We start from the raw sequence: 22,191 nt of genomic DNA, 5'->3' as shown, positions 1-22,191 counted from the left end.
ATAGAAGCGATAGTTGCGGCCGTCTTTTTAAGTGCGAATGCACTTTATAAGCGACCCCAAACCATCCACCGCCGGCGTCGGCGGCGGCGTCGGCGTCCGCAGTGCTCCTCTATAAAGAAACAGCATCCGGCGCCAGGTTTCGATCCGCGGACTTTGCGGCCGCAGCGCGACGCTCTACCGACCAAGCCACGGACGCGACGTGATATCAGCGTTAGTGACGCGCCTTATATCTTTAACGCATTCAAACTACGTCGTCAGCGGCGTGCGTTGGCGACTCAGCGGCGTTATAGAGGCTTGATAACTGCGTGGTGTACACGTGATACTACAAACCCGATGGAAGAGATGGAAGAGAAGGCGGCGAGGCGGTGGGCTGCGGGGGCCGAGCGCAAGCGCCGCAAGCGGGCCGACAACCGTGCATTCGCACTTTCACATTCTCCCCCTCGGAGAAATGCGGGGGAATTTTTTCTGTGATCACGCCATAAACTTGTAACATAGCAGCAGGCGATGGCATGGCGGCGGTGGCGGCAGGGAAGGTGATAACGCAACAAAGCTTGCATTGAAGCAGAGAGCCCAGCTATGTTACTAAAAGCGATTGAAATAAACAAATAGATACGGTAAAAAATTGTGTGATGTTCTCTAGCTCGACATCCGCCTTTCGCTCGCTTTTGGATCAACGTTACTCGATCGCCTTGTGGTGTTGACGCCAAATTTGACCCCCAGAAATGTGTTTTTCTTGTCAGCCTCAGCTACCGTCTTAATTTTTATGGTACATGCCAAGTGTTTTTATATCTTTCTTGCACAATATTTGATACCTTGGTAGCGATCTTTATGATTGACTCGTCAAATTACACTGCATGTCGTCATATCTATAGGTGCAGCACGTCACTGATTGCTTACGTCATGCTTACGCAAAAAAACATGGGCGAAATGCCGGCAATTCGTGCAGTGGAGAATAAGGCCCCAAGTCTTGTCCAGTCACTGCTCCTCACTGATGCTCAGCACGGCTCTTCACGAGCCACGCGAAGCGGCTATCAAGCGGCTCCGGTGCAGCTTCAGACTTTGCTACTGCGCAATCGAGGCGCACACCTGGGCACGCGCCGGCGCCAGTGCGTCTGCCGCGGCTATGATGCAACACAATCCAGAACAATCCACTTTAATCCAATCCAAATACAATCCAAGCCAAGCCAAGCCAATCCATTCCATTCCATTCCATTCCATTCCAATGTCTCTCGCGCTTGCGCAGAACGGCCCTTCACCGCACACGCGAAACTGCTCAACCTCGGCCAGTGTAGCAATTATGCTACAAAAACGATGGTGGACGGACGGTTGCCTGCTTAGTGGACGGACGGGGCAATGGGTAATCAGTAAGAAGGTGCCAGGCGAGGATGCCACAAGGGGTGTATGGGGGGAGGGGGTGGCGTCGGGGGCACCGGGGCGCTGTCCACTGGTCAAGAGGCTGCATGCCCGCCTGCCAGAAGACTGAGGCCAGGATGCATAATTTGGAGGCGAGGTGTTCGGTGAGGGAGTCGAACACAATGCGGTACCGCAGCGGCTCCATAGAGTCATGTTCTAGAGCGCAGCTCTTAAGCGCCCGGTGCTTTCGTTTTACCAGAGTCCCGGTGCTTTCGTTTTCAGAGTCCAGAGCATTGAGGGACTCTGGTTTTACGTAGTCCCTCCGCGTCAGCCTCGTAAGGCCACCGAGATAGAGCAAACAGAAAAGTGGAGGATGAAATAATGGCAAAAGTGTGAGGGGGAGGGCGGTATGCCGAAGCCGCGGTAGACATGTCTCATTAGGACGAGTATCGTAATTGTCAGTCAATTTTTTTTGTTCCTGAAACTGCGGGTTCATGAGCCAAGAATGAAATAAATTGAATTACTTAAAGAAACTTGCGGACAAAGTTCAATTCTTCCACATTCACACACATAAGCAGTGTTAAGTGTACCTGTGAGCCTTTTATATCGCTTCGTTGACCTTCCATGGAAAGCATTTTGCAGTCGATTGTGTAGTTATGAGGAACTCTGCAAAACGAGGTGTTGGGCATCAGCAACAGAAGGAAGACAGAAGATCACTGGCAGTCATTCCGTAGATCCACAACGTCTCACACGGGATGAAAAAGGAGGCCGACAGAGACAAAATGAAAGTTGTTTTTTCCGCCCCACAACAAGCTGAAGGGACTGTGCAAGCGGGTGAACAATTAAGGATGACGCTGAACGCTCAGGCTGTGAGGTAAATCACAGAAACCCGTCCGTTAGTGTTGTATATTTGTCTATTTGGTTTCGGTTCCCCGATCACTGCCGCAGGTGGCGCCAGTGTTGTTTAGGTATATAAGCATGCGCAAGTTGGAATAAAGGGTCTTTTGTTCCGATGGGCACTGAAGTTGTCTAGTCGTTCATTCATCGGCGGCACACGCCGCCACTACATTGGCGACGAGGATGCTTGTTTAGGAGGGGGCGTGATTTTCGTCATTTTCGCCGACTGGTTCCCGCGCCATGAGTGTTTCCGGACTGGCACCACCACCCCCGTTCCTGCCCACGCCTGGCCGCCCTGCTGTTGCCTGGCCGCAATGGATCCGCATCTTCGAGAATTTTCTGCTCGCACCTGGTGCTTCGGACTGTGCGCCAGACCGTCGCAAGGCTCTCCTACTCCACAGCCTCGGCGTAGAAGGCCAGCGCATATTTCACACACTACCGCTTCGATCTTCGGCCAACGCTAAGCCCGGTGAGCCAACTACTGATACAGATTCTGGAGCTGTCAAGGACTCTTCTCAGACAAAGCACGAAGCGTCACCGTACGATACCGCTGTCGCAGCGCTGCATGCGCATTTCACGACAACAACCAATGTTGTGGTGGAACGGCACCGTTTCGGTAGGCACGTGCAGCAAGTCGGTGAAGCAATCAATGAGTACATTACCGCGTTACGTGAGCTTTCTGCTACGTGCTCTTTTCCTTCTCAGGAAGATTCCTTGCGTGACCAGTTCGTTGCGGGCGTATTTTTGCGCGAGCGGTTGCTGCTGGAAGGGTCTTCTCTTTCGTTCGCTCGAGCTGTACTAATAGCGACGCAGTTTGAGCAGGCAACCAATGATTGCAAAGAATTTGCCACTGCAGATGTTCAGAGCATAAATGCTCGCGGAAACATCCCTCCGCCCGCACCTTCTTCCGTCCACCCCTCGAAGCGGTCGCGCAGCCAACAGGGCCATTGTTACCGCTGCGGTTCACCTCGGCACAACGCAGCTTCATTCCGCTGCCCCGCCAAAAACAAGCGGTGTCATGGTTGCGGTATTATGGGTCATTTTCGCTCGGTGTGCAACACAAACATCGCTCCGGTTCGTGAACTAGACGGCGAAAATTCGATAACTGAAGAAGTATTGAGCATTCTGGCTGTGACGACATCCACTCGTCCCGCAATCTACATATCAGTAGCAGTTGGTGAAACGAAGTTAAAGGAGCCATGAAGAGAAAACAAAAGTTTGTTTTATTCGAAAGATTAGGTGTTTCATAGTACCCCGAGCGCTTTCCCGGAAGCAAATGCTTTATTCACTGAGAAATAAGGCAATTTAAGCCAAAATTTTAAATCTCCCGCTAAAATTGCAGATTTCGTGACGTGAACAATGGCGTCATACGAGGCGGTCCATGAAACAGATACTTAGTATGTCGACTCCATATAGCACCCACACGCGGGAATCAGACAGGAACCGGAAATCGTGCCGAAACCGAGACGGCGGCCATTTTAAAAATACTAGTAAAACCTAGTGCACCCGCAGCCGTAGTCATGGAATCGCCTGATCGGGAGAACAAAACTCTCGCCGAGAAGCTCGGGCTTGCATTTAACAACCTCACACCACTCGAACGCTCAATGCTTCTAAGTGCACGAGCGGCAGGAGTTGTGGGATACGCGGATGGACCGGAAAGCGACCATTCCGCGATAGCCACAACATACGAACGCCCAGCCGTCGGCACCGCTGCCTCGTCAGCCCCGTCGAGACGGATGAATACAGACTGGTACGTATGTGCCGTGTTTTTATTACGGTTAATAATAGTTCAATTTCAGTAGAAGTATCGCTTATGCCAGTTGGCCGGTGTCGTGCATGGAAAGCCGTTCGCGCGAGCTCTCTGCTCCGACCAGAAAGATACGAGCGTCAATGCGCGGTGTACGGCATCTTTTCCCCCAAGGTCAGAGCGCTTTGACGGCGATTTGACGAAGTCGGCGACGAGCGCCAGCATGTCCCAGGAGTGAGCTAACGTAAGGGTCCCTGCCGTAATCACTTCGTCGGAAATGAAGCGAGCACACTCGTACTTCCTTTAGCTCCCTTTCTCCTCCGTTTGCAAAGTTCACAAAACGTAGGCACTTGCTTCGCCGAGGTTCGTCCTTGGGCAGCACATGAAAGGAGATCTCCTCACCGGCGGGAATGTCGCACTCCCTCGACGATTTGCCCAGTACATGGGCATTTCAAAACGCAGCAACGAAATTTCATTGTAAAGTACTCGAACAAACTCCAGTTTTCAGTGGTTGTAAACTGGAAACGAGCTCGTAACGACAGCAGCAAGCCAACACCATTCGAAACTTCTGCGACGACTGGCACTATCTCGTCGCTTCTTGCTGTTCCTAACTCCCCTCGTTTCTATTTTTACCTTTGCTGGTTGGCGATATCACGGCCAACCTCCTGTCAAGGGATTAAGATACCAAGCAAGGTCGCGGCTGTACGTGCTGGAACGGTTCGTTGGCCCCTAAGAGCCTCGAACCCGAAAATTCGTCTGCGCGATGGCGAGATGCCGAGATCGGCCGGCGGTAGTTTCGTACGCATTGGCGCACACGCTTGCGTGTTCGTTTGGTACTTCAACCGTTTACTCCACCGTTCTTTGTCATAAAAAGAATGTGCAGTATGTTTCACGGGCATATAGCTCACTATGCAAACTGTAAGCCCTGCCTAACATGCGTTTGCTTTTGCCGGCCTCCGCCAATCGCAGAGCATTCTCGAGTGACATCATAGGTTCTGTTGCGGAAAATGAGCTGGTGGGTCGCATGGTCATTTCCTTTTTTCCTAATTATGCAGCTTATTTGAGCGAAGTTTGCGTTATAAGTAGTGTCGTTATGGTTCTAACGAGGCAATCTATCGAATGAACCAAACTTCTGTTTTCTCTTCATGGCTCCTTTAACTTTCCTCGTGGATTCAGGGTCATCAGTTTCGATTTTGACGCATGACCTATTTAGGCAGCATTTTGAAGGACAGGCGCTTTCAGCTGCTCGAACTAGACTACTGAATTATTCGAAGAAACCAATTCCAGTGTGTGGTTGCTTCTTTGCTGATGTCACGTACAATAACTGCACAACAGTTCTTCTTTTTTATGTCGTTGAACAAGGCACCTCGCTTTTGGGTATTGATGTAATCAGGGCGCTCGGTATGCAGATTGATGGCTCGTCACTACAGTGCTTTGAAACGACAGCGGTACGTACTAGCGCATGGCGAATCTTACCGCAGTTCTGAGGCGCATAAAAGAGGCAGGACTCAAACTGAACACAAAATGCGTCATCGATACGCCGGAGCTTGCGTTCTTGGGCCACAGGATCACCGAAAACGGTATTGTGCCGGTGAAGGAAAAGGTTGCTTCCATCCGAGACACTCCAGCGCCCACTGATCCAGCCAGCCTTCGATCATTTCTGGGATTGGTCGAATATTATTCTAGGTTTATTCCCAACTTCGCTGACATGGTTGAACCAATGCGGGTCCTGCTAAGAAAGGGGCAGCGATTCGTTTGGTCTGACGAGATAGACGCTAGTTTCAGAAAGACCAAAGACGCGCTGGCATCTACCACTACACTGAGAATGTTCGATGCATCTCTTCCAGTCTTAGTGTCGACGGACGCATCAGAGTGCGGACTTGGAGCGGTCCTACAGCAGGTGGACGGACATAAACTGCACACTGTCGCTTTCGCGTCTCGAGTTCTTTCGCCAGCTGAGAGGAAATATTCGGTAGGAGAACGGGAAGCGTTGGCCTGTGTTTGGGCGTGCGAGCGGTGGCACGTGTACTTGTGGGGACGCGACTTCACGTTGCTCACTGATCATCAAGCCTTGGTGGCATTGCTTTCAACACAAGGAACAGGAAGGCGCCCCTTGCGGGTAGCGCGATGGACAGAACGCCTACTACGGTACAACTATACCGTCGAGTACCGCAAGGGGTCGCAAAACCAAGTGGCGGACGCACTCACGCTTGCCTGCGTCGTCTTTCCAGGAAGAAGAAACGCTGTTTGACGAGGTTGTATCAGTTCTCGAAATTCCTTCCTGCATTACCAGAGAACAGTTTGAGCAGTCCCAGTTGCAAGATAGCACACTGCAACAAATCGTCGTGGCCGGCACACAAATCCTTATCGGCCGAGCTTCAGCCTTTCTTCAAAGTACGTGACGAACTTTCTGTGGTAGACAATCTGATCTTGCGTGGCGAACGGCTTGTGGTTCCCACGTCACTCACGCAGCAGGTAATCGCTGCAGCACATGAGTCGCATCCCGGAGTGGTGCGAACAAAAGCACGGTTGCGAGAAAAGTATTGGTGGCCGGGCATGGACCGCCAAGTCGAGCTAGCTATCCAGAGGTGTAGCATATGCCAGGAAGCAGACAAGAGCGTCAAGGTGCGAGCTACACCCTTGCAACCGGTCCCCTTTCCAGAGCAGCCGTGGCTGAAACTAGGCATTGATATTGTAGGCCCATTTGAGAGGACGCCCTACGATTGCAGGTATGCAATCACGCTTGTCGATTATTATTCCAAATGGCCCGAAGTGCATTTCTGTAGCGAGACAACAACCAGCACAGTAATACGCTTCTTAGTATCCGTGTTCGCGCGCGAAGGCTACCCAGAAGAGGTTATTTGCGATAACGGTCCACAGTTTGCATCTCGGGAGTTTGAGGCATTTCTTCAAGATCGTGGCATCCAGGCCAAACATTCGTCAGTATACTATCCACAAGCGAACGGCCAAGTAGAGCGCTTTAACAGAGTATTAAAAAGCTTCCTTCAAGTGGCCGTTCTTGAGCAGCGACCCTTGCGCCAGGCGGTAACAGAGTACCTGGGTGTTTACAGATGCACACCGCATGCTACAACGGCAAGAGCTTTAGCTCCTCTGCTACACGGGCGGCTGCCAAGAACTCGGTTGGATGTCGTCGGGCATCCGTCGGTCACCTTCTTTGATGATCCTCACTTGGAACTCCGGCGTTCACGGGAGCGGGTGAAGCAAAAGCAACAGAGCAGCAAACGATACACGGACGCTCGGAGGGCTGCAAGAGAAACCAGAGTTGACGTTGGTGACTTCGTCAGAGTGAAGAAACCAACTACTAGATTTAAAGGCGACCTAGAATTCAGCCGCCCAAGGGAAGTGATCAGCAGGAAGGGACCATCCTCTTTCCGCCTGGCTGACGGCAAAACGTGGAATGCATCGAAGTTCTCAAAGGTGCCACGAGCCTCTGCCGCTCTTTATACGTGGGGAGGAAACGGTACAGCTAGGGGAGGAGGATCTCTGCCTACATGTGAGGGCCCCACCCCAGAGATAACTACGACGACTTCAGCTGCTGCTCCTTCGGCTGCGCAGGCGCCCACGTCTCCTTCGGCTGCGCAGGCGCCCACGTCTCCTTCGGCTGCGCAGGCGCCCACGTCTCCTTCGGCTGCGCAGGCGCCCACGTCTCCTTCGGCTGCGCAGGCGCCCACGGCTCCTTCGGCTACGCAGGCACCCACGTCTCCGTCGGCTGCGCAGGCGCACAGGTCGCCTGCTGCGACGCAGTCGGCCAAGTCTCCAGGAGCAGTCACACAGCAACGCAGGGTGCAACCACCAGAAAGAGACTACCACCAAAGCGTTATGGCTATAGCGTGTAGCAAGCGAAGTTGTGCTAAAGCGAATGGAACGGACATATCCAGTGTGGTGGATTTCTTTTGTAAATGATGTGATTTTGTAGTACTATCCAGCTATGTTCATTGTACAGTTTGTATTTTTGAATAGTATTTTTGCATATGTACTAACATACTAACCTACTACATTACTAATCCATATAGCTGTTTTTAAGGAAGGGAATGTGTTGTATATTTGTCTATTTTGTTTCGGTTCCCCGATCACTGCCGCAGGTGGCGCCAGTATTGTTTAGGTATATAAGCATGCGCAAGTTGGAATAAAGGGTCTTTTGTTCCGATGGGCACTCAAGTTGTCTAGTCGTTCATTCATCGGCGGTACATGCCGCCACTACAGTTAGGTGCGAGTCGCAAGTCGTTTACAAAATTCCGTTGGGCTGTGGGAGGTCCTGTATAAGACAAATCGGGAGACGCCTTAACGAGCGGCTGCGAGAGCACAAGAACGCACGCGCGAAGCTACAAGCGCCTGGGCATTTGGCCGATCACTGCAGCAAATGCGAACCGCAGTTCCATGAAACAACAGTATTGGCACGCTCCCACAGAAGAACGACCAGGGAGGTTATAGAAGCCTTCAGTATGACATCGGACAGCCATGGCGCATGCGTCAGCCAGCCATCGGTGCTTCTAAAGAACAAGAAAAATGGAAAGCTCTTGTCACTAAAGCGTAAGAGTAGAGCGAAGTTGGGTTTCGCATGTCAAAGAACATTAAACGTGTGCGGTGGTCGTTCACTGGCGTCTTTCCAAGCAAGGAGTAGCAGACGACGCGCCGAGACCGATCTCAACGCTACCGCAGCGCCACCGCCTGTTTGGCGACAGCACCGGCCCGCGCCGCGGTGCTTGGAAGGCCGCGCTCTTTGCCAACTGACCTAATCTTATGGTCTCCCTGAAATTACCGGCTAATTATCGCGGCAAACCTTGCGCAGAAACGCACAGCTTTTGCCGTGTGTGTTTCTGCTGCTTGGAGTCGTTTTGCTGTCCAGTTGGAGCGAAGGCAGTATTTTGCATGCATTGCCGCCATTAACCACTTCACCGTGGGGCAGCAGAAAGAGAACGAAACATCAAACCACCACGCCGGAACGCACGCCGATCAACGAACGCCCGCGCAGCTCCCCTGCCGTGGTTTGAACCGTGGCGACACCGACCGGAGCGGGCGGAAACTATAATGGCAAACTGTTCGCATGGCGACGCAGTGAAACATCCCCCTCGCGAGGGGCACGATCAAATGCAGAGCATTTCCGGGGGCGCACGATGTTAAGTAGTTTGCGTTACGTTAATGCTGTTGCACTTGTGGAAACTTCTGACGAGAGAGCGCTCGTCAGCAGTAATTTGAATGAGTCAAGGATATAAGGCGCGTTCGTAGCCTCCCATTCTGTGTCGGCTTTGTGGCGCAGTGGGTAGAGCACCATGTACATTGCGTTCCGCCCGCAGGGTCGAGGGATCGAAACCAGGCGCCGGATAGTATTTTTTTTATATAGTGTAGGGGGAGGGGTGCGGACTACGACTACGGACGCCTACGGACGTTAACGCGGGTGACATCGTGAGCTACTGAAATGCGCTGCATTTAAATTTAGCGTCTTGCAGAAAGACGCTCGCCGTGTGACAGTGAGAGAGAGAAAGGGGAACGGCGGCGCGTGTGGACAGCTCTGAGTGAGACGGCGAGAACAAGAGGGGACGACAGCAAATATCAAGAATTGGACGCAGATAAGGTTTTGTGTGGTGGTTTTGAATGTTTGCCTTTCTATGCTCATGTTTCCAATGTTCTCCGATAGGGTCGGCGAATAGAGACCAGGGGCCGAATTCTCTAAAACGACGGGGCGTCGCTTTGAAGCGACGGGTTAGCGCCATTGAAATGCATGTGTTCTGGGGTTGGGGCCGTCGCTTTGCGGGGCTCCTCGTGAGGAATTACCCGGAGAAAAGCAGTGTGGCAAGGGCGCGAAGCGACAAGTGAAACGATGGGGGGCAGTGGGTGTCGCTTCGCGCCCTTGCCACACTGCTTTTCTCCGGGTAATTCCTCACGAGGAGCCCCGCAAAGCGACGGCCCCAACCCCAGAACACATGCATTTCAATGGCGCTAACCCGTCGCTTCAAAGCGACGCCTCGTAGTTTTAGAGAATTTGGCCCCAGTTGATAGTTGCGCTTTCGTAAGTGTGCATCCTGTCTTCCGCTGTCCTTCGTCTTCGTGAATTTTTCAATTTAGCGCAGTGTTTTACAAGACGTAATGTACCAACTAGCCCAGAACCAAGCTCTCAATGATAGTTTTGGTTGTTATGCTTGCCTCCACTTTGCTAAAAGAAACATGAGAACCAAAATCACGAAATAAAAAAGATAAATTGTTTAATATTTTACAATTAAAAAAAGCGCAGGCTCGTTTTTTAAAGCAAAGCTTTCTTGCTCTGCCAGACAACGGTTCTTTCGTGGCGTGCGGGGGAGCGGTTTGGGGGGGCTGTTGTTTGCGGGAGAGGAAAAGGAAACGAAAAGCACTGGGGATATTTTGAGCTCGGCAGGGAGCTCACCTGCATACAGCCCAGTGCAGGGGAAGGGAAGTAGAGAGGGAGTGACAGGATAAAGTAGAGAGAGAGAGAGAGAGAGAGAGAGAGAGAGCCCGGGTGTAGCCCGGGCGTGAGTCGGGAGAAAGAGCACGGAGAGGAGCGTCTTTCGAAGGGTGAGACAACGGAACCCAGCCATCCCGATGTGTTAGCTTGGGGCTGCACCACCGTGCGACACAAGCGCAGACAACGAAACGATTCGGCATGTGAGCTTAGTGATTCCCATTTATACCGATTTAAACTAGTCAGTTTAGTAAATTTGAGAGTTGCGAGAAAGCTGAAGGAACGTATGTAATCGCTATTTATCAGAACCAGTTGCTACTTTCGCCTTCTGTAACTACTCTTAAAGTACAACTGAATTGGTATTCACCAATTTAGAAAACGGAGTTCCATTCGTGGCAAACAGGGCGCAAAAGATAACGTTTCTCTAGCGGCCAGATGCCTGTATGTGGTTAGTACATTTTATATTCCCGCCCTGCGAACCAAGCCTTAAGGTATGTTTGCCGTACCAGCACTTGATTCTGCCGTGTGCGGGTTGCCCTGGAGCTGCTGCAGAAGGAGGCAGCGCGCAATGGACGCGAAGCTGCGTCAATACAGGCCCAGAACAACCGTCCCTAAAGTAGACGACAAAGCTGTACCGCCGACGCCGCCATCAGCGGTCCCCCCCTCCGCCGCGTTGGGAGTTTGTTGTCCCGCACGCAATGAAAGAACCGTTGAATGGTAGAGGTAGAAAGCTTTGATTTAACATTGTAAGTTGACTTCGTATGGATATGGATGGCATCTGGATATTCATAAATGAGTGGCACGTAGTAACCAGTGCTACCTTATTTTAAGGGAATTTGGAGTCTGGTATGAGGTTCGAGATATGCGTACCAAAGCAGAAGGAGGGAGTGGGGTTCCAATTCATTGACGTTCAAGCTCATAGCGCGAATCAGGCCGTCAGATCCATAATATGAGAGCTGGAACACAATTTGTCATTGTAAGGCAACTTTATTGACTTCTTCTAGGAATTAATGCAACAAATATCACAACATATACAAATACAACAAAGGTAGTGTCCGGAATAGGAGGGCCTGATCAGATTGTGTACTAGTGGTTCCTTTGAAAACACGGTGTATAGAAACCAAAAACGCACACGTACACGTGTTTGGCGCCGTTTGAGGGGAAAATAGGAAGAAATTTAAGTACGAATTTCCTCTAAAGTAAAGAGGCGCTGAAATGAACTTGTCAAGCCATGGCCGCGTTCTAGCAAACGTAACATTTAGGGTGTGTGTGTTGGGGGGGGGGGGGGGGCGGTGCGGTTACACTGCATTGATTACTATTCGGTGGGCACCCGTATACGTTGTCTATCATGCGTACGCATTTCTGCAAACAAGTACGTACACTCTGAAAAACGCTTGTCTGTAGCACAGCTTTTGTATTTTCAACCTTACACTGCCTCGCCCGAGCGGGAAACATGTTTTAAAGAGTTTTGGCACTTTACAGATGTTACCACTTGAATTTGAAATCGCTGTTATAGGCAAGCCTTTTACCGACTGTACGCACTACACATGCCATTTTTTTGTGGAGCGCGTGTTGGTTATAACAAAACCTCACACAAATTACTATATCGCCTGATTGTGTGTGTGCTTTTAGTGTGCGTCTGTGTGTTTGAGTATTGATGTGTAAGTGAGGGTTGTTTTCATATATTTTCATCACACCTTCACTCCCATTTGGTGTAGCAAGTCGGGCGTCCAGCCTGGCTGACCTCACTTGCCCATTAAAGATGTTTCTCTCTCTCTTGCGATAAACAGGCTCTGAGCATAATTACTGGCATTTTATGGCGAAGTCCCTTAGAGGCTCGCGCTGTCGGCGTCTAATGTCGTCCTCGTAATCGTTGTTTCATGTAGTGACGGTACACCGGGACACTCGTTTACGCCTCGCGTTAGAACATAACGCGTACTGAAAAAAAAAAAACAAAAAACACCGGTACATGCGTTCACGCCTCGCGCTAGAGCGCTTCGTGCTTCAAAGACGCGAGACTTTTACAACAAAGCAGTATACCTCTACCCCCATCAGTTTCATCTCCGTTGGCAAAAACACCAAGGCGCCAAGAATACACTTAAGCACGCATGCTTCGCCCCTCCCCGGGTTTCAGGTTAGTGGTGATGGCCCGGATTTTTTTTTCAACATTGCTTCCGATGAAATTTTTTTTTTCGGAGTCGCCTGTAGGGCTACGATATTTCAGTACGCGTCCGGCCTGATTGTTATGCACAGTGTGCCTGTACAGTGTGATGTACATCATGTTTGTTTCTGCTTTCGTAGTTGTTGCATTGCGACTATTTATAGTGTATATGAATTTTCTGCGTGAGAATGAATCTAAATTTTTAATTCTTATTTCTGATCGTCAAAAAGTTTGTTTCTTTTCCTTTTTTCCCGAAATTTGCTTCTTCATGAAATATTTTTATGAAACTTGAGCAACACCGTGTAGTATTCCAGCTGTTTTTATGTACCTTGTCTGCTGTGCCTTGTAATGGCTTCCTGGCCTTTGTCAAGCTGTACATGCAGCTTTTAGCCAGGAAGTCGTCCAGTTGATTCTGGGAAAAATAAGCTTGAATTGAATTGAATTGAATATTCTCTTGTACGGCGCGACATCATTCGAATGATATGTTCTTAGGTGTTGGGGAAGTGGTGGCGGTATGTTATCGACAGCAAAACTGAACTGTTTATTGATGTGTATCTATTTTTTTGCGGACTGCGGGTCATGGCTCATCATTTTCCGGAAAAGACGCTACCTGGAGGCCGCCATTAGCGGCGTAAATATTTAATACAAAAAACACATAATTCGTCTGGACTCTCATTGACAAAACTTGCACCGACCGACAGACAGACAGACAGGCAGACAGGCAGACAGGCAGGCAGACAGACAGACAGACAGACACCGACCGACCGATCGCACCCACCAGCTAAAAGTTGAAAGAACGCTTTATCAAGATGTACAGTGTGTTGCGACGATAACTGGAACACTTTAAAAAATTTTCCTGAGCGATCCGCCGCTCTGTTCACGCTCCAACTTCACACAAAGGTCGCATTTTGTGGTCTATTTTGTTTGACACCGGGAACAACAACGGTAGTTACCTGTTTATTCTGAAAATAAATAAAAACGATTTTCGCCTATTGGAAAATGGCGGCGATTTGGACGTGCGAGCCCGAAAACCGGGTTTTCTGATCGTCTGTTAGCTCATTTCTAGGTGCATTTTCTGATCGTCTGCTGCACCATTTGGCTCCGTACGTGAATCCCAAACATGCGTTTCACTCTGCAGGTGGTTCCGTCGTTCCAACATCAACTTGCGCTGGCTCGCACGTCCAAATCAGCGGCCATTTTCCCATAGGCGAAAATCGTTCTTATTTATTTTCAGAATAAACAGGTAAGTACCGTTGTTGTTCCCGGTGTCAAACAAAATAGACCACAAAATGCGACCTTTGTGTGAAGTTTGAGCGCGAACAGAGCGGCGGATCGCTCAGGAAAATTTTTTAAAGTGTTCCAGTTATCGTCGCAACACCCTGTATATGCAGGCAAGCTTTCTCCCAAATGCTAAAACTGGTGGCATGCGCATGTCAAGCCTGTTGAGCAAAAATGAAACGGGCATATTTGCGCCAACGCGGAAGTATACTCTTAGAAAAAAGGGTAGAAAAAGGGAGAAAAATGCGGGTTTTCTCCCCCAGCCCAGCAAGTTTCTCCCTTTAGCTCATTACATGTAGCGCCCTCTGTACGGTCTCTACGAAACACGGACACGGGGAGCATACATTCTCCTCTGTCGTCTGCGATCTGCCGCCGGCGTTGACGCCGAAAACGAAACTGTTCATCGTTGCACAACGGCTTTCGCCGATCGGGTGTACGCGATTATTCGGTGCAACTGCAACATCGCCCCTGCAATGTAGTGCTTCCTTGTCCTCTCAGTGTTTTTTTTATCCCCATGTGCTTGCCACGCAAACGCAAGCTTCTCCAGCCGTGTGTTTCGCGCACAATCCGTGGTAGCCGCTGCAGGCTTGCTGGGTACGACTCGCCTGCGCCCTCCGTGCCTGCGCCCAGTTCAGCGTTACCACCGCATTTGTGGACGCTTTCTACTTACTCCCAACCGATCGCACGCCGACATGGGAATTGTGGGTAGTGTGCGAATCGGATTGGCAGCCAGTGGCTAGTACAAAGGACTATGGATTAGGCTTCTCGGCTCTGAAGTGCTTGTTAGTTCTGTTTTCGGTGTGCGTTTCCGTTTTCGGGATGCCATTTTCTGGCATTCAATGGCTATCACAGATATGTCTATATAACAGCGTGATTAGCACTTAACGCATGTGCTCGCGTTAGCGGCGAGTTTCTTACGATGAAGGGGTGACCACATGCAGTGACGGCGACAAGCGACGCCGAAAACGTAACTCAAAAGGTACAACAGCAGAGAGTACTGGGTGACAGCGACAAGCGAAAAAAAATTAATACACTGCCGCCAATGTCCTCTGTCGTCGTCGCTCGTCGCCACAGTTCACTGTATCGCCGCTGCCGCTCGCTTGTGGGCTGCTTCTGGCCAGCAAAAAGCGAGCGAACGTCCCAGCGGCCTGTTCATACCGCTTGCCGCCACCGCGCACACTACAGCCACTAAATAAGCTATGTTAGCCCACACTATCCGTTTTCTGCACACATTCAGTTACGATTTTCGCATCGCTCGTCGCCGCCGCTGCGTTTACTTACCCCTTGAAGCATTCACTGCCTTGGCCAAGCGCAATGAGACAACACATAGCTACTCGACAAGCCAGGATTTATTTGCCATTTAACGCATTCATGCAATTTCATCGCGCGTGCTTGAAGACTTACTTGCGGTAATAGGCATCGCCTCTAAGTTTATTTAAATCTGCTTGGACAAAGCAAATAAATACGACGCGATTCCATCATTCCTGTATCTCTACGTTGCATCTGTTCTGCCCACGACCGCCTGCTGAAACGCGTAGCATACGATAATAATACTGTATTGAGAGGAAGCAAGAGCACAGTTTCAGACAATCTAAACATTTTTTTCAGCAAAATATTAGAAAAAAATCAAAGAAAAGCTCACCCAGTTTAGAGTATGTAATAATTTAAAAATAAATCCGGGACGGCCCGCTGTATCTGGTGGCGTGAGACAAAGGCAGCACTTCTGCTTTTTTTTTCTTTGTAACACCCAAATTTGTTTGGAAACATAAGCCCTCTAACACGGTGTCTTATACAAAATAAAATTTGTTAACAGCGGCACTTTTGGCAGCAATTTTTTAAACAAAAACTCAATTTGCGTAGCCACAAAGTCGTTGCCGGCCAAGCCACGCCGAACTTCCGGCCGAACTACACACTATGGCGGCACTCATGGAGGCGTAGAGCGCCTCCGCCGAATCACGTTGACGCTAGCGCCAGATTCCACTCTAGGTGAGTTAATGAGAAACTCTATGCTCCCAACGATAAAACAGGACAGCGAATATACTAAACTGGCCATTTCTTCATCAACGAGCTCGGACAGCAGCATATTGATGCATCAGTGACCAACAACAAATAGACCCCAGCAGTAGCATTGGTACAGTGTACTAGAGTACTAGTAGCATCGGTAGCATTTCGGCTGGCGTCTCTGGCATGCGGCTAAAAGGAGGAAAATATTCCTCGTTTTGATTGGCTCTTGAAACCACTGTCCGTTGGGGACAAAAGTTGGGGACATTCAGGGAATTTGTTGTTACAGCGAGCAGGCTTGTTGCGGCCTCACGCGTCGCCTCCTAGGGAGTTCTCTGTAAGAATCTGAGTGCCGGCGTCTAGCAGCAGACGACGCAAGGAACGGCTGGGACTGAAGCTTCCTTTTGTAATTATTTCGTTTTTGACGGGTGTCTTGCTTGACGATATTCTTTTTATGAATGCGGAGTGTGCCTGCCTGACCATGTCCATGTTATCGCCCCGAGTTTGTCCTGCGCTGGTTCAGTTATTCTTATAAAATAAAACATTTTCCCCCTCCGTGTGGCCCTAATATTACTGGTGCCGCACCAACCGATCCCCAGACTTGGAGGACGTCTTCTTCATTATTTCTCCGACACTGAATTACCTCTGCAGCATTAACTCTATGACCTCTGCATTTAAGTTTCTTGCTTCTTTCAAAAACGATGAGAAAAAAAAAATTCCGTGCTGAGCTGCGAGATTTCTTAGAAGCGCGCGCGTGTACCAGGGAGAAAAGTGATCGCAATAGCAGTTTTACTTCTGCAGTGCGCCACATTTAAACTAAAAAAAAAACGTAGGATGAGATACTGCCGCTTCAAGACAGTTTGCAGATCTGGTCATTCCAAAATGCATATTTATAGGCGGTAGACGGTAGCATAGCTTATTTAGTGGTTCAAGTTTGTGTTATTGCAGGATGCTTGCATTGCTACGACAGTAGGACTTTGTAGTAACCGATGTAGAGCAAGCATTATATTGCTCCCAACTTACAGGCTTTAAACGCAGATGTGAAGGCCAGTATTAAAATATGCAACATTTTAGAACCTGCTGTTGATTGATTGTAAGGTTTAACGCGCCGACGCAACGCAGGCGATGAGGCGCGCCGTAGTGAAGGGCTCCGGGTTAATTTTGACCACCCGGGGATGTTTAACGGGAGGGAAAATCTCGTACACACGCGCGTTTTTGCTTTCCGCCTCCATCAGAAAAGCGGCCGAGAATCGAACCCGCGACATCGTGCTCAGCAGCACAACGCCTTAGTTACTGAGCCACCGCGGTGGGTGAACAAGCTGTTGTAAGTGAACCTGGAGTGTTGCATCTCAATATTTATCATGTCCTCTTCTGAAGACCTTTAAAGTGTTCCTCGGACGAATGAATTATCAACTTTTCATCTTGAGAGGTACACTTCGAAATGGCTGTGAATGTTGGCTACTTGGCAGTTTATTGTTTGAACTGCAGCACAAATACCAGATAAGGGACCAGGGGACGATGACCTGCAAGTGCTCGTGTATTGTCCTCCATATTATTTCCACGTTCCTGCACTATGTAAAAGGAATATACAAAAGGAAGGAGACAGTTTTTAGTTTTCTTTATTCCCAGTTTTACAGCCAAAGAAGATGACAGGTATCAGAGGTGCCCAGCACAAATGCTGTAGTGCAACCAGATGCTTGTTGAGACCTCTGTCACTGAAAAGTAAAAAAAAAATCCATTTGAAAAATGGTCAAGCACTACATATATTTCCTTAGGAGTCTCCCATTCACAATTCAAATGACCGAATAGCTTAAACACAGCACACTATTATTGTGTTCCTTGCGTGTACGTTTTTTAGTACGCATATGGACACTGATGTTTCTGCTGTATCTTTGGCTTTTATTTTTTTCTTGTACGTGCGTGGCAGAATTCTCTTATGTTATTGTTCTTCATTTATTCTGCCACACCCCTTATTATTGCCCGGGGGGCCATAAGGAATCATAAGAACACCAAAAATATAAAAACTGAATCTACAAATTAACGTTCCTGTTGCAGTTACAAAATTTATAAAATAAATAATAAAATGGCACATTTTCACAAAAAACCCTAATACAAATAAAAACACAGCCAACTCCAGCTTTCCCCAAATATTTGTTTTCCAGTGATCTCTTTGAACCGGGCAGTAGAACTGTAAACATCTCGCATACAATTTTGTTTGCACGTAAAATGCAGGCAACCCAACTTGGGTGTCGCGGAAGCTGTCGTGCACGATGACTTACCTGCCCGTCTCTTTCTCTGATTTTGCCCTTCTGCAAACAAGTCACACCCTATAGTCGCAATGAGGTTGGTCGACCTGTTAACACGTTCCAAAAAAGAAAGCTATTGTATAGTGCTTATTTCTAACATTATTTTAAAGTTCTTACTCTCAATCCTGTGACACCTAAGGCTGATTCAGCTGGAGAGCACCCCTATGTGGGCAGCAAGTTCTATAGTATCCGAAGTGACAAAGATTCGGCAAAACAAACCCCTTTCAGATGTAAGGATGATCCTCTGCCAGGCGAGTGCAATGAAGATTGCTGACCTTTGCATGATAATGCCTTAATTACGACTAAGTTCAGGTAGGTGTCCTCGAAATTTCAGAGAAATGCAGAGCAAAACATATTTTGAAGAACGACTTAATAATACTGATGGCCATTATTTGGCAGCCAGAATGTTACGGCCTCTCAAGTCCAAACTCAAAACGTCAGCTTGAAACAACTAAAAAATACCTTAAGCAGTAGCACCACTGATAAACGTTCATAACATGATTCGGCTCTACTTAAAGGAGTACTGACACAAAATATCAAAACTGACGTAACTATGCAAAAACTTTCATTTGTTTATGAAGATTTTAATAGCAACCGTTCAGTGTAACATAATTTAAATCAATTGTAACCTTTGCATGCATCAGAAAGGTCAGAATGAATACCCGTGTAACACTGGCATAAGCAAGACGCGGGGAGTGCCTCGCCATGCAGTTCGCCCCAAACTGCCGACATCAGGGCTGCAGTGACTTAACCAACACACCGGCTGCTGATGGCGCACGCTGCACTGCCTTGTGTACCATGTCACAGTTTTGGGAGTAATATTGTGCGGCCCAGGCGCGTGCAAGGCAGCCTGGGCGTGTTCGCTCAGTCTAGCACGCGCGTCGAGTCTGACCGTGATGCAACGAGAATAGTGACACCAAATTGCCGTTCTCTCATAGCGGCCGCCTTGGTGTTTGTTTTGTCGAAGCCGAAACAGACGAATGAACAAGGCTTCAAATAATTATTTACTCTTTGGTCGATCATCTAATGTTTCACTGTATGTTTCCTGGGCTGGTATGCAGTAATGAAAAAACGCAACACGAAAATTTCATACCAGTACTTTTTTAGAATATTTACATAGACACACCAACATGCCTTACGGACCTTTTTGCCAGTTGCTGCCCCCATCTGTCCACCATTCCTCAGCTGAGCATGAAAGACTGGTACATTAAAGTGTCAATTTTAGATTTGACAAGTTTACGAGCTGAGTGACTGAAACTGAACATTTTGTGATCTTTCTTGACAAGGATTTAACCTGTAACCACTCCTCATTGGCTTGGCTCACGTAGAACGCTTAAGCTTCATGCACATACTGTACTTGGTACAGTTTCATTTACTAAAGCAAAGCTTCCAGCCTCTCCCTGATGTGTCTGTAGTCCACCCAAGATGCACTGCAGGAAAGCCAACTTTTTCAGATGATAATGATGGCAATGGGTGAAGTGAGAAAAACATTAAAACACTTCCCGTGATCAGAACCGAACCTGGGTCCCTCATGTTGTGGTTCTGACGTCTACCCCATTGCGCCATTCCAGCACAGTCGAAGCAATTTGGATTTGCACGGACGTTCAAAATTGCTCAAAAAATGCACACCTCTATCCAACGACGACAGTGGTTGTACACTACAAAAGGTCATGGATTGCCCGAATCAGTAGACCTCTAGAGAGCACAAATGCAGTGCAGCAAACCGTCCCGATAAGAAATAAGTGCTCGCTACTGGGCTAATTAATTTGGTGTTGGACTTGAGTTTGGAAAGCTTCACGTTCCCGTGTTGTTGTCATTTCGACAGAGGAGTAGTTGATTTTTTATTAGGCCTTCCCGTCAGTAACTAGGTCACAGCTACATATTTGGTTGGCACACTACCAGGGTGGCCTGCAAGCAGACGCAGTCTGTGTGCTGCTAATTTCGAGTGGACCACAAAAAGAACCATTTCTGGAGGCACTCGCCTGCTTTCCTAGAGTACTCAGAAAAGATGTAGACCAAGGCTTGCCCTCCAGGCTTTGCACTAACATTGTAGGGGCCAGCTCCAAGCACTTTTTTCTTTCCACTGGAAGCCCTCCTATGCAGACGATGCAGGAACAGAATTGAATGCTGTGTCATCACAAATGAAAGCTGGGTCAGCTCGTAATACATCTTCGAAAAACAAAATGCGTAGAAGACGGCGACGTGGAATAGGACCACAGAGGACAACCCACTATAAGAAAAAGAACACAGCGCATCGTCCTGTGAGTTTCTGCTAAAGCAAAAGTGGGCAATCTCTGCCGTATTGTTGATAACAAGGATCGTCAGAGGAAAGGGAGGAACGAGGCGGAGTTAACCATGCATGTGCAGCCTTGAGTTCGTCGTACGAGTGGCAGGGTTTACAGGATGCCATTCTCATGTAAGTCTGTGTATGGGGACCAGAGAGGACACTGTCTAAACGTTCATCTGAGAGAGCATGTGTCCATGATAACGAATTCAAGGAGTGCAAATCGTCCTCAGCATTATAAAAAGTGTGGGTGTCACCCTCTGCTTGATGAGACTGTGGTGTTGTACAGGCATAATGATCAGATTGCTATGGAACTGGTTGAGGCCTTCTTTATCAATGAACATTGTAAAAAGTGTGCCGGCAAATCGCCTATCACTCTACACGAGCAGGAGCACACGCTAATCGGCACCATGCATCTCAAATCTATGATTTCATTTCGTGTCTTTCAATAAAACGGCAGTTGCGAGTGAGTGCTTGTGTGTGTCCCTCCTGTTTGTACACGTTATTTGTGCGTTTTCAAGTTTGCAATGGCTTTATGGCCTGCCACATACTATTTGTCCCATATGCAGCTTCTTCCCTTCACCCTGAATATGCACTTAACTGACAGGTGCTCCTGGTGCCTCCTCATAACGTGCCCAAAATGCCGCGTAACCTCAACAGCCCCACGGACGCTCTTATTCTGCCGCCGCCATTCGTTCTATCATCTCTGTCTCTCTCCCTCTTTCTTCTGTTTTGGCTGACAATTTCACGGCTTTTTTTTTGACCGTGATATTCTTACGCTCTCAGTAAAGAAGCGACGTGTCCCATTCATACTCCCACGCCGTAATGCAACTTAACTGCACGAAGAGCTAGGTAGTGATGCGTGCACACGGTATACTCGCGAGATTAACGCTATCAAACACACGTGCTTACGTTCGAGACACTGAACCTCACACATCGAGAACTGCGCTTCGGGGAGTACACGCCACCGGTTCGATTCAGCCTTGAGCAATGCTATGGGCTCTTACAGAAGAGGAACAATAGCTTGCAATTGTGGTCAGAGCGTGTGGGGACATAGCATCGTATATTGATTTTAGCCTGTGCTGGACACTTGAACGAGAAACAGAGTCAGTGTAAAAGACAAACCACGCGTTGGATACACGAAGCAGGTGTTGGTTTGCACACCAACGTCTGCTTTGTCTTTTTCCACTATCTCTCTTCCTCGCCCAAGTATGCAGCGCACGCTAACTTTGAATTCAAGATTGCGCAAAAAGTATCATAATACGATCGGGAACGAGAGACGGCGAGGAGGCCGAGGCGGCCACGCTAACAAAAAGAATTCACGCAGCTTTAACTACACAGTAAACACAAAAACTACAACATAAAATAATGATGTTACTAACAAGGTTGCTCGGAAAATATGCGCAAGGATGTCCTCTTTCCTGCTCTTCGGCGTCTGTGACAGCAAACGCCAGAGACCGGCACGGCTGAGCTACGCTGAGCCGATTACTGAGCCCTTGCTGCAAATCTCTCTTGAAATTGCGTAAGTACTCCTCACCGGATAGGGAGCTCGCACCAATTCTATCATTCATGGTATACTGACGCAGCTGCAGCATCCTAGGCGGCAATGAACACAAATAAGACAAATTGGCGCGCAAAGCGTACACTCGGGGACCCAGGGAACCATTTCGTCGTTGTCCCTAGGCACTCCAAGTGACGTCACGTTTTGATCACGTGACCCAAGGATTT

Source organism: Haemaphysalis longicornis, unplaced genomic scaffold (assembly GCF_048455015.1).
Source record: "Haemaphysalis longicornis isolate Haplotype H1 unplaced genomic scaffold, Haemaphysalis longicornis Haplotype H1 scaffold_3, whole genome shotgun sequence".
Taxonomy (NCBI): Eukaryota; Metazoa; Arthropoda; class Arachnida; order Ixodida; family Ixodidae; genus Haemaphysalis; species Haemaphysalis longicornis.
Note: the sequence above shows the minus strand (reverse complement) of the source record.